Source organism: Eretmochelys imbricata, chromosome 12, assembly GCF_965152235.1.
Source record: "Eretmochelys imbricata isolate rEreImb1 chromosome 12, rEreImb1.hap1, whole genome shotgun sequence".
Taxonomy (NCBI): domain Eukaryota; kingdom Metazoa; phylum Chordata; order Testudines; family Cheloniidae; genus Eretmochelys; species Eretmochelys imbricata.
Window position 1 is genome coordinate 22,616,935 of NC_135583.1, and position 12,360 is coordinate 22,629,294.

Here is a 12,360-nt window from a genome sequence, read left to right on the forward strand (position 1 = left end):
TAATTTCTATAACATGTGAAGTTACCATGATTTTTTTTAACCAAGATGTGGGTTCATTTGGATAATGAATGCTGTCTTTCTTATATGAAAATTATCTATGTATTGTGATCCATGAAGTAGAGATAAAGATGTAAAAAAAGAAAAAACAATAAGAGTACCAGGTGGTTAAAAATTAACGTAAGTGAAGCTTCTCTATGCATGAAGCATCCTTCAGATTTTTAGAAGGGTCAGATAGTTCTGTGAGCTGCAACTTCAAAAGGAATGAATCAATGTTGGGAGCTGTTAAGGGAGGATAGTTAGTCCTATAAACCCCAAAGCTTTAACTTCACTACTTATTCCTGTATGCAGAAGTTTCTTATACCTACCTACCTATCTATCTTTGGTATTTTTAAAGCACTAATCACCATGGAAATGTTTATATATGGAGCAAAATAAACAAAAGTGTCATCAGCTCCTTTCTCAGGTCCTGCTTTTCTCACAAGTAATACCTGCAGATGACTTCTCCCTGCAATATAGTTTTCTTTAGAATATATTCTTTCCATAAGAAATGAGTAGATTTTTAAATATTTGAATCTAGAAAAGGATAGATTGGTAGCGGTCCAGAAAAAGTTTTCATGCAATGGGAGTAAGAGAAGAGCTTATTATGGTCCTTTAGTGACCAAAAGGGGAGGGGCAACCAGAGAAAGAAATGAAAAAAGCTTCTCAGTTCCTGGATCCATCTGAAGAGCATGAGGTAGTGAAAGGCGAACGGAATCATCAGACTCCCTAGTTTCATTTATGTAAGTCTGCCTTATGCAAATTATGAGCTTCACAGAGAAAACAGTTTCTGAATATCAAAACTTGTTTATGCTAAACTAGTATTTTATAAAACCTTACATATTGAATGGTGATGGAGAGCAGCAGCCTCTCAATCTTCAGAGAGAGAGACAGATGGGAAGTCAGGGTAGTTCAGTGGACAGAGCACTGAACAGGCATCAGGAGACCAGGAAGACACTTCATTCTTCTGTGAATCAATTTGCTCAGCTCTAAAATGGGATTAATTATCCTTACTGCAGCTGGCCAGTAAAATTCTGATGAAACATTTTTTGTCAGAATTTGACAATTCATTGAAACCAAAATGTTCCTCACAGACATGTCAATTTCGATCATGTTCCTCCAGAAACTAGGCAGGGATCCCAGGGAAACCTGAAAAATTCCTGGTTTCCTGCCAGCTCAATCACCCAGCTTCTTGGCAGCCCAGGTTTCCAGGCACCCAATTTCTTGGTGGCCCACCTGGACAACAGACAGGGAGTCAGGAACTTGACAGCCATGAGAGTCCCAGCTCCTCAGCAACCTGACCTTGCAGGGCTCCCAGGGTCTATAGCACTGGGGCAGCCCTCCTCAGAGTTGGGGATCTGTTGTAATAATTGGACCTACAAAGTTACTCTAATTGTAAGCGTCAAAAGTGAGTGAAAGTTCATAAAACGTCACAATAACGTATACAAACAAATGTTGATGGGAAAAGGTGCAAAAGGGAGACAGGTAACTGACTTAATCCAAACAAAAAGGCCTACTGATATAGCTCAAGGATTGTGTTTGCTGTGGCACTAAGCAGGCTGAAGTCTCTGTATATCAAACCCTGAACCTTGTTTAAAATTGTTTAATGTTGGACAGTTTCAGGGTCATGTTAATACCTTTGATTCTTTGGGCCCCTTTATTATTAATTTATTGCATTTAAATTAATACTACAGACCCCAGGGCTTTCTCGTTCTGTGGCTCTAGGGCAGCCCACCAACCAGACTGACCTGGAGCTAAGGCTCTATTACCTTTCATGGAGCATGTGGACATTTTTATTTTTCATGGCTAATCAGAATAAAACCAAATTTTATAATATCAAAATGCTCCATGAAACAGAATTACCTTTCTCAGCACTGCTCTGTTACTTACACTCTGTGTGTAGCACTTTGAGATCTACAGATGAAAAGTGCTATGAGAGCTAAGCATGAGGAGTATTAGGGGGCAGTGAAGATATATGTTCTGAACCACGGAAGTCCTAGATTCCCAATCACTCACTCATACAATGCACAAGTGACTTCTTCTACAAAGTCCTGGCTGAGCTCTCCAGGCATATGCATTAGGTTAATTTGAAAGTTTAGGGGTATCATCTGATCTGTGGCCATGGAGACGTACTTGGAGATTTTCTGGGTGGAAGTGCAGACGTTCGCAGTGCTCCTTCCAAGCATAAGGCTGATTGGAGGGATGTGGGCTCCCACATACTGAATCCTCCCAGGTCCGTGGGGAGGATGCCTGTGGGACTGGATAATTCACTGAGACATTTGGGAAATTAAACTACCTGTTATGCCTAATCTATTTATAGTCAGTGCTCCTGGAATAACACCTGACATTTGGATAGGGATAGGTAGTCAGTGGACACTCTGGCAGTTAGAATTCCCACAGCTTCAATGTGTACATAAACTGAAGCCAGGGGAAGTTGTCACTGTTCATGACAAAGTTTGTTGGGAGGGTATGGGACAAGGAACTACCCTGACAGGACACCTGCTTTTCCAAGCTAATGAGAGCTGTGTGTATGTTAAGGCCACCACTTTGCAAGACATACATTTTAATCTCACCACTGCTGCGGGCAATTATATTATTTATTGGCCTGCGGACAGAATTCTACATTCAGCCCTTAGGTTTCAGATACCCTTTAATTGGACTGCCTTAGTACCTGACCGGTTCCAACATTTGCTTTCACTCCTACCAGAGGTCCAGAAAATCTCTGAATTACAAGGGCAAATTAATATGCTCCAAAATATATTGAAAAAGTACATTGAAAAGTATGCCTTTCATACAGCCTATAGAGTGTCTATTTTATGTACGAATTATGATGTATTGAGTTTTGTGATTAAGGCTATACAACAACCCCATCATATTATTACAATGGGAATGTTAATGCTTTTATTGTTGTTGTTCAGTTTAGGATTATGTTATTGTTGTTGTAAAGGATGTAATAATAACAACACCTTCTATGTTCATACTAACCATGCATTGTCGTCGCATCCAACCAAAACCCATGAGGCTGAACCATTTGATCTAGAATCAGCAATACAAGGTTTGATGAAAATGGAGGTTTAAGACTGATAGTTGTGCTGGAAGCACAGAAGAGGGGAGTGTGGAAGTGGAAAAAGGGATAAAGGGAATTTGAACGCAGACATCTTAGTTTTCTTAGGAATAGAGCAAGAGTCAGGCTAATTCTAATAACGCAAGACTTTAAGGTAGGGCCTGGGTGAGTGGGAAAACTGTAAGAGATGCTGTTTTGACCTTGTGTTAGATAAGAATGGAACGCAGACTGTAGCAGGAACTGCTGAGAAAAGTAAGATATCAGGAAGGAATATGTATAAACAAGACGCGGCTGTTGATCATTATTGTATGCAACAAAAGGTATAAATGCTTGCCCTAATTGTTTATCTGGCGGAGACCTGCCTAGGAAGGGGGAATCCCTTTCTGTGTGCACTCTCCCCCATGCAATTGCTTGAGAATAAACTGTCTCTGACTTGTTGCAAACAACCTAAGAGTGAAGACTGCGTTTTTCTTCCACAATTTGGCACCCTCTCCTGGGAAAATGTAATGTGAATGTGAAAGAAGACACAGGTTTCTACTGACATGGCATTAGAAAACCTAACTTTTAGGATGTTTCTAGAGGACTAAACACTGACCGTATTGCTTCAAACCACACACCAGCATCTGAATAATCATTTGTTCCAACCCAAAAACATGTTCTTGCAAAATACTCCCAGTGTTCTCATGTTCCTTCTCTCAGACTACCAGACCAGGGTCACTTCACTAAACAGCCTCTCATCCAAGACATCCGGGATCTAAAGGAGTCTAAGATAGCATGTTGGCATCTCCAATTAGCAGCAGCAAGGACAGTAAAGATAGGAGGGCACTCATACAGCATATAGAGTATTTTTTTCAATAACCAAGTATATTGAGGGAATGGTTTATTCAAGCAAAGTCATCTTTACATTAGTAGCATAATATTTCCATAAAGAAAGGGGAGAACTTGTGGTGACTTAGGAACTGTGGTGATTATTAAAATTTGCTGTTCTCCAAAGCTATTTGCCCAGCACGGACTCACAGTTCATATTCAGACAGGTGCCATGAGAGGACTTTGTGTAGCCAACACTGAGTGACTCACATTTTTAAAGATGAACCTGGAGAACATCCCAAACTATGCATCTGCTCATCTAACACAAAATTCAGAGGCTAAGCTTTCCCAGGGAGGAGGTAAGGATGCTTATGCACTTGGCAACAGCAGACCCACACCACACTCATTCACACTGTGAAAGACCAGTGGGAGATCTGACCCATCTGATTCTCCCATGTAATTCTGCCACGCTATGTAATTTATGGCTTGTTCTCACAGGAACACAGATATGCACACCTCTGACCCATGCATAGAACGCATTGCACATGTCTTCAAAGGAAGTGGGGCTTAGGTACATATGGTAGGTATCCACGGGGAGTGAGTCTGAGTAAAAAACATGAGTGTGTGGGGGGTGAATAAGAAAATGACGCATGACTGAAGGCTGCAGGCAATTCAGAAGGAAGCTGGAGGGCCCTTCAGAATGTAGGAACCCTTAGAAAAACAAGGGGAGAGGGGTTGCCATCAATGTGCAGGAAAGTCTGAATTGGTGCATTTGTCACTAAGAAGCATGGGGAGGATGTTTTCACTGGATTTTTTTTGATTGCAGCCTTCTATAACAGTTTGTCTGGTTTTTTCTCTTGACATACCCTGCTAGCAGGTGTTTTAACCCCTCAGGGACCTCTTGCTAGATTCCTGCTGACTTATTGTAGCAAGTGGGGCTCACTAATTTCATCTTGCACTGTTTACTCTGAACTTTCCTCAGTTAAGAACCCAAGGCACAGCCAAATTTAGAAAGCAAGTTTGGGCTGTTGAAATGTACATTATATTGTTATTAGCTTATTTGGAAATAAAGTTCACACTCCAGCCTGCATAGCTGGTTACAGCTGAGCCCCTCTAGAGCCCAGGGTTCAAAGCCTGCCTTATATCAGAAATGTATTTTAGGTCTGTCAGGTACTGAAATCACATCACATCTACCAACACAGCTTTTCATGACAGGAAGTTTCTCCTCAAGAGTGACCCAGGACTGGAAAAGCATGGGTTTTGCATCTTAAAATGGAGGTTTATTTTACATAAAGAAAGCAGCACAATGCAGGCCCAAAGTATACCTCATTATATGCTAACTTTATTCGTCTATTTTCCTGTCCAGAATTTTTTAAATGGGAAAAACAGAATAGATTTGAGATTCATTAGAAAATTGCTAATCCAGTGAAGTGCTCACCTTTCATCTCCTGAACCTTTCCTCCACGCCTTTAATTTTCTTCTGAATGTGTCAAGACTAGTTGTGCTGAAGGCTGATGAAACTAAATCTAGTGCAACTGTACATAGTAATTTTGGGGGTACCAGAAGCCTGCAAGGCCCTGGACAAAGCACATATTTTTCAGAATTTACCCATCTCCAAAATGATGGATAATTTCCATGAGATTTTGGACATTATAGTCCACATTTTCAAAAGTCAAAGTCCTAGGCCACATGATTTGATAATCAGCCCCCATGTATTCTGTTAATAACTAGTGCAAGTTAAGAGAGGCTGGAATTTATACATATATACAGGTCTTCTAGCTTTTTTAGGAATATGCTGATAGAAGAGAGTGCAGCAAAATCACAGATCAATACACTAATACAAGACACAGTGAACTTCATGAGTGAGAAATATACCACAGGTAGAATTAGTACCTATTTGTATCCTAAATGCAATAAGCAGAATTCTTTTATAAGAAAAATATTATGACACAGTAATTTGGCCATGAGAGGGTAATTGACTTAAAATGCGCTGATAAAGATCGATTGCAAAGGTTTGGAGTTATGACACCAACAAAGTTACAATGACATTAGCACAAAGAGAGAGACACAAATCCATTATAAAGATACAATCAAATATTCAAAAAAGCCTGGCATACTCATTACTTATTCATGCTAATACAAGTATATTAAGAAATCTAAACAGTGTTAGCGCTCAATCACTCACAAACCAAATGAGGTTTTGCATTTATCAGCCACCAGTCATCAAGACCTAACATTAGCTGTACAAAGGTGGTAATAGGACATAACTGGAGATATTTATATCAGCCTACACAGAGTGAGAGATACAGTAGGATTTATTAAACCGAGTAATGCTTTACATTCAGCACAGCAATAAAAGAAATAACTGTGCAGAAGTCATTTCCACAGACAATAAGATTTACCTCCGTAATCGCTTAAAGATGTTGTATCTATTTTCAAAGGGTGTCTGGCAATTTTCCTCCCCTTAATAAACAATTTGCTTTTTAATTTTGCAACTTAAAAATTGGGTAAAAAAAAAAAAGGTCTGGAATTCAGATTAGTTGGCAGAATGTCTGTCTTACTGGGATTTTAGCACTTTCTTTGTTAGACTAGCTAAAGAACAACCAAGGTTAATTTAGATTCAAATGGATTTTTATAAGTTTAATAAAACTTCCTCAGCATCGCATTTGAATCTCAAATGGTTTCATCATCCAAAAAGTCAAATCCAAGACTCTGAGGTTCAGTTATCCAACAGGTTTATTTCTGAGATCAAGTGAAGTATCAGTTAAATATCTGGTGTGATTTTAGCTTTCCCTTATGGGGATGAACTCAAAACTCTCGTAAGTTTTTTCCTTCTCTAACTACTATAAGTCTATGTACCAATTCTTCTACAGTATGTTTTTGTAGTACTATTTAGCTTGACATTATCTTTGGCTCTGTTTTGAATGTTCTCAGTCATGACAAATGTGAATGGCCTGGAAATATTATAGGAAAATTGCTGTCAATTTGAGAAGAAGATGAACCCTAGGACATCCAAAGTTTGATTCTATTCTAGATAGGTTCCTTATCGCTGTCATCATAGAATTTAAGAACCTTCAATAGCACATTAAGTGATGTGACTAATGTCTGTGCTGTTTGTTCAGTTTGTCTCACGCTTCAGTGTATGCATCTCTATTCAACACTTTTAAAACAAACTTATCTAAACTTTTCACGGTCTCTCTCCTGCCTCCTTTCTACTTTAGAAAGGGACTGCAACAGCAAATCACTGTTCCTATCCTGCTTTCCTGCAAATTTACTAGCAAGAACTGGGGCCTTGTAAATAGAACATTGTACTGGTACGGTATGATTGATCTTTACTTACACATGTGTGCACTTTTAAACTTTCCTGCTTATTAGAAATAAGCAAACCCTTCCCCCCCAAAAAAATCTAAAAATGAATAAATATTAAAAGTAGTGTGAATTATTTGTTGCATAAAATACCTTCTAGTGCAAGGACACATACATCTGCAAAGAATGTTTACAGTTGCTTTACAACACCACTCGAGTGAGGTATCCTTGCAGTTTGATCCTGATGACATGCCATTTATAAACTGTGACTGATAAATCCAATGCCTCTGAAATCAGATAAAACTTTGATAAATGACTTCTTAGTGAGCAGGTTGCAGTAGCTACTCCTGTCCACAGTTAGCCACCCTGCTGCAATCAGCACCATTTTGTTTAATCAACAATTCAGACAACAAAGCATTTGAAAGCTGTCACACCTTTAAGAGATGTGAAGATACTCTTTTCCTGAAAGATACATTAAGACAGAAAACTACAAAAACTAAACTCTCTGTCTTTCTGCAACAGGTTTTATAGCGTTAGTACAAACAAGAAAAAGTCAAAAATTTGTAAAATAAACTTTTATTCCATGGACTTCTTCCACACTTGTGTGCTTATGAGAAAGATGTGAAAATAACCCTAGTACTCCAATATACTGCCCTTTCTGCAGCAAACCTGCATGGCAATGTAGTACCTTCCACCAGCATGGATCTGTTCAATGATCATTGATGCCTTATATTTAAAAAAAAAAAGAGAGAGAGAGAGAAAATAGTATGCTGAGAATGACATAAACCCCAAAATGATGCAAAGTCCATATTTCATGAAGCCACCATGTAAAACCCATTTAATCCTCAGTTGCAGTCTCTTTCTTTTTTGCATCGAGAAGTCAATCAGGAAGCCAAATGATCAAGATAAAAGGACGTGGGTTGATATAAATGAACAACCCACAAGAAAAAGAAAAGAGTATAATCATTCATGTAGATTCTCAGTGTGGCAATCCCTATTTTGGGTGCACACCTCTAAAGACAGCATGAACATATTGTTGTCCTGTTAGAAAAACCATCTGATGGAATTTGTGTGGGGAAAGCTAATTTACCTGTTAGTATAAAAGCTGAGACAAACCCAGGGATTAATCAATCTATCTAGCTAATAGTGACCAAGTTCTATAGCTGTAAGTACTTGTTCACAGATGGGGAGGACCACTTACTTTTCTGAGTATCACATTAAAATACAATGAAAGATGCTGACAATTAAAACGCTGAAATGCAACATTAATTATAGGCAAAAATAATCATTAATAAATTATAAGATAGTCGTGACACAAAATAATAAACATCATTGATATTTAGCCACAAATATTCCCTCCTTACCTCATGCTGTTGTGCTCTCTCATAAGAAATAAATGAAGTAAACACATAAAGGCACCGTAAACTTATAAGTCAAGAGTAGTGCATAAGCCTACATGAAGGGATACATTTTCCAAAATGGAAGCCTAAGGACTATTACAAAAATACACCAACAGTTTTATCTAGAATTATTGTAATTGTGCATACAAATTGGGCAGGTACCGATGAAAAATGCTGGTTTAGCACCATTTGCATATGCTACATCCACGCAACTGTCAGTGCATTTTTGTATAAGCAATTTTGCACACCAACAATGGCCTCTTGTTTTTGAAAATTTTGTTCTCAATAATATCAAGATTGTAACAACCACCAGGAAAGGCCAGGACCACTATTCTAACATCCATTTTAAAAAAGAGCGAATGTGCAAGAGCTGAAATGAGAGAATCACTGAGCCAGACCCTTGGATCTGGAGGAACTGTGCTCTGTGCAGGACCTGAATTGAGCAGAAGAGTGGCTTAAAGTCATGTGTCCAAACAATAAAAACCCTCACATGCACACACAGTTCTGGAGGCAGCCTGGGACCAGTTCAGCCTCAGTATAATTCCCATGTTATGGCATCACACTCAGCCATGTGTTTGCCCTGCTCCAGTATGCAGCATATACTAGATGAGAAGGGGACCAGGAGCAGGTGGAACAGAGCCAGCCTTGCTGACATTATGCCAGCCAGGAATTCTTCTATACTATGGCCTTAATACACCTTTTCAACTGCTTTGTGCTGCTAAAGCAGTGGGCAAGTGGACAGAGATCTGGCCATACTTGATCTAACATATAAATATTTCCTTGATAGTTCACAACAATTTCCTTGGCATTATAATGGACTGTTATGCAATGACACCTTTACAGAGGTCTTTTCTTTCCTAATTTTTAGTTTGTGGATCATTGACTTTTTAACTGTGGATTATTTACTCAATCGTCAATAACAAACTCCTCTAGATTCATTAGAGGCTAGTGTGTAAACAGCTAATTGCACTAATTACAGACTTTTACAACCATTTTGTTGGCAGCTCATCATACCATAGATAAGAACAGCTGTATTTAGAAAATGTAGGTGTGAAGTATGCTCAGTACCTGTCCCCAATAAGAGTTGAGAAGAGAGCATGGAATCCATAATAACAGAACCAACAATACCTTAATGCAGAGTTTCTCAAACTGGGGTCTGTGGACCACTGGTGGCCCACGAGGGTATTCCAGAGGGTCTGCGAGTAATGTCCGGGGCTGCCGGCCCTGCTTTTCAACTCCTTCTCCTCCCTCCTGCGCATTGTGGAACAGCCGTTCAACAGCATGTGGGAAGCGCCGGGAGGAAGGGGGAGGAGTGGGGATGGGGCGTGCTCAGGGGAAGGGGTGGAAAGAGACAGGGAAGAGGAGGGGCAGGGGTGGAGCGGGGGCAGAAGGGACAGGGGCATAGCCATGGGTGGGCTGTGGCCAACCCACTTAGAACCCAGGCCCACTCCCCAGCCCTGGCTCTCCTCTGGCCCTAGCACTTGCTCCTCTTCACGTGCCCGGCGCTCCAGCCAAGGAGCAGGGTCAGGGCACACATTCTTGCTCCAATCCGCCCACCTGGCATTCCTGCCAGGGCCGGGTGGGTGGAGCAGATCAAGCCTCCACACATGGCTGGAGTGCAAGGCAGGCAGGCGGAGTGGGGTAAGCCCCCACGCCCCGACCCCGCTCCCAGTGGGGTGGGCAGAGTGGAGCAAGCCCCATGCTCCCATTGCCCCCCGCAAGGCCAGCTGCAGGGAGTGGGGGGAGGCGGGCCCCCTATTCCTCCTGCCCTCCAAGCCCCCCCCCCCCAGATTGCCCACCTACCTAAAGTTGGGGCCCACCCAACTATCCCATGCTGGCTATACCACTAGCTATCGGTTTAATTCAATGTGAGCTTCTGCTTGACTATAGTTCACATTCATATCCTGCAGCAGACCAGGGAAGTTTATAGGCTGCCTGTCAAAAGGACAGAAACAAGAATCCAGAGTTTCAAAAGCTAGACAAAAAAAGCATGAAGGATTGGACAGGAACTAGCCATTTCCTCATACTTTCCTTGTTCTTACACTGGTGCTATTGGTGAGCTAGGTGGTGCAAAGCCAATAGCTAAGTACCGTATGCAGTCAGTTTTTAATATGGGGAAACTGGAAGGTGAACAGTGTTTGGCTGCAAAAGATCTGCCCATACAGCTTCTTCTTTACGTGCATCCGTGCACATGTGATTGCCCTGATCATTTGCACTCTGACACTCTGACACTGGAAAACCATTCGCACTCAAGCAGCTAGCATTGCTGGAGATGCTTCATACTTCGAGGTTCCCTGCCACAGTCACAGGTACTGGGGCCAGTGATGTAGTCCCACTCGATCATCCCATCTCTAGAGCTGCCAACTCCAGTGCAGAGTCGATTCAGCTAATGCTACATAGTCCAGGGCTGATCTGCACTGAGTGGTAAGTGCTTGGCCGGTAAGAGACAGAGCACACAGACTACCGGGTCATTCTCTACTCATTTGCAGTAAGTGAACCATTATTCAGGGTTTAATGGTGACAAGAAAACTTTGTTGTGACTTCAGTCAACTCAGCGCCATTGTTACACCATAGAGCAGATGTCTTGGATCTATGCATTGCCCTGTGTGCTCAACTCTACCAGCAACTCCCTGGCGTATTTCAAGAGGAGGAATACCTGTGAGGATGTACAGGCTGTTGATATGGGTAGGCTTATGGCATCCTGTAATACAGCAGCAGGCAATGTTAAGTATAGGGTCTAGCTTCTTTGTGTACAGCACATAACAGGGCTTACCCATCAATATACTGCAAGATGAAGCCACAGTAAAACTGGCTTATGCTGCTACTAAGCTTAAAACATTGTCTATGCTTAAATTAAAGTCATCTCATTGCTGGCAGCACTTTATTTGGGTTCAGATACCATTGAGATGAGTGCAATATAAAAGAGAGCCTGGGGTTCAAATAGGCACAACAGCTGTCCAACAGCATATCAAACATTACTGAAGCACAACCCAAGAGGTTATAAATGTCCAAGATTACTTCAGCTGTATAGAGGGACCCTGTCAAATAATGAGGCTTCCATTCAGCTCTATAAGATGTCTTTTAAAGCTTCCTTGCAGCTGGAGAAATTGGGGGCAATTCGAGTTAGAGAGTTGTTGATGAGAGTAGACCAGAAAGTCTGGGAGAGGAAGGTCTTGGCACTTATTAATATTGTTAATGAAATTCCCTTACTGTTTGATGAAAGGTAAAAAGTGGAACATAGGCCATTTGAAGCCATAAGAAAAGATGCCAAAAGATAGGAGATGATGTAGTATAGTTTTCACCAGCCTTAGGGGATTGGCTTGCCACAAAGCAGTACAGAAAAGAAGTTTGTAATAAAGAATATTAGAAGAGAGACCTTAATTTTATCCGCTTTCTGGCATAAAATTCTGCCGTTTTTATGATATTCTCAGCAACTCCATTGTCTATAGCAATTGCAAAACACTTTAGCAGCTATGGACAAATGCATGCAGTTACAGTGAAAGAGAATATGTGAAGGGATGGGTTATATGGGAATATGACATTTATCATTCAATTGGGAAAAGATCTGATAATTCTCAAATAACATAGCCAAGAGCAAGTTAGAGGATCTTTTTTTCTGCACAAGAGGGATAAAGGCCAGATCTCTCCATAGCCTATCATGTATTCTGTTTCTGCTGTTCGGAGACATGCAAAGGTTTCAGCAGAAATGTGAAAAGTGACTAACCTCCTGCCCTCTTGAAATCTACG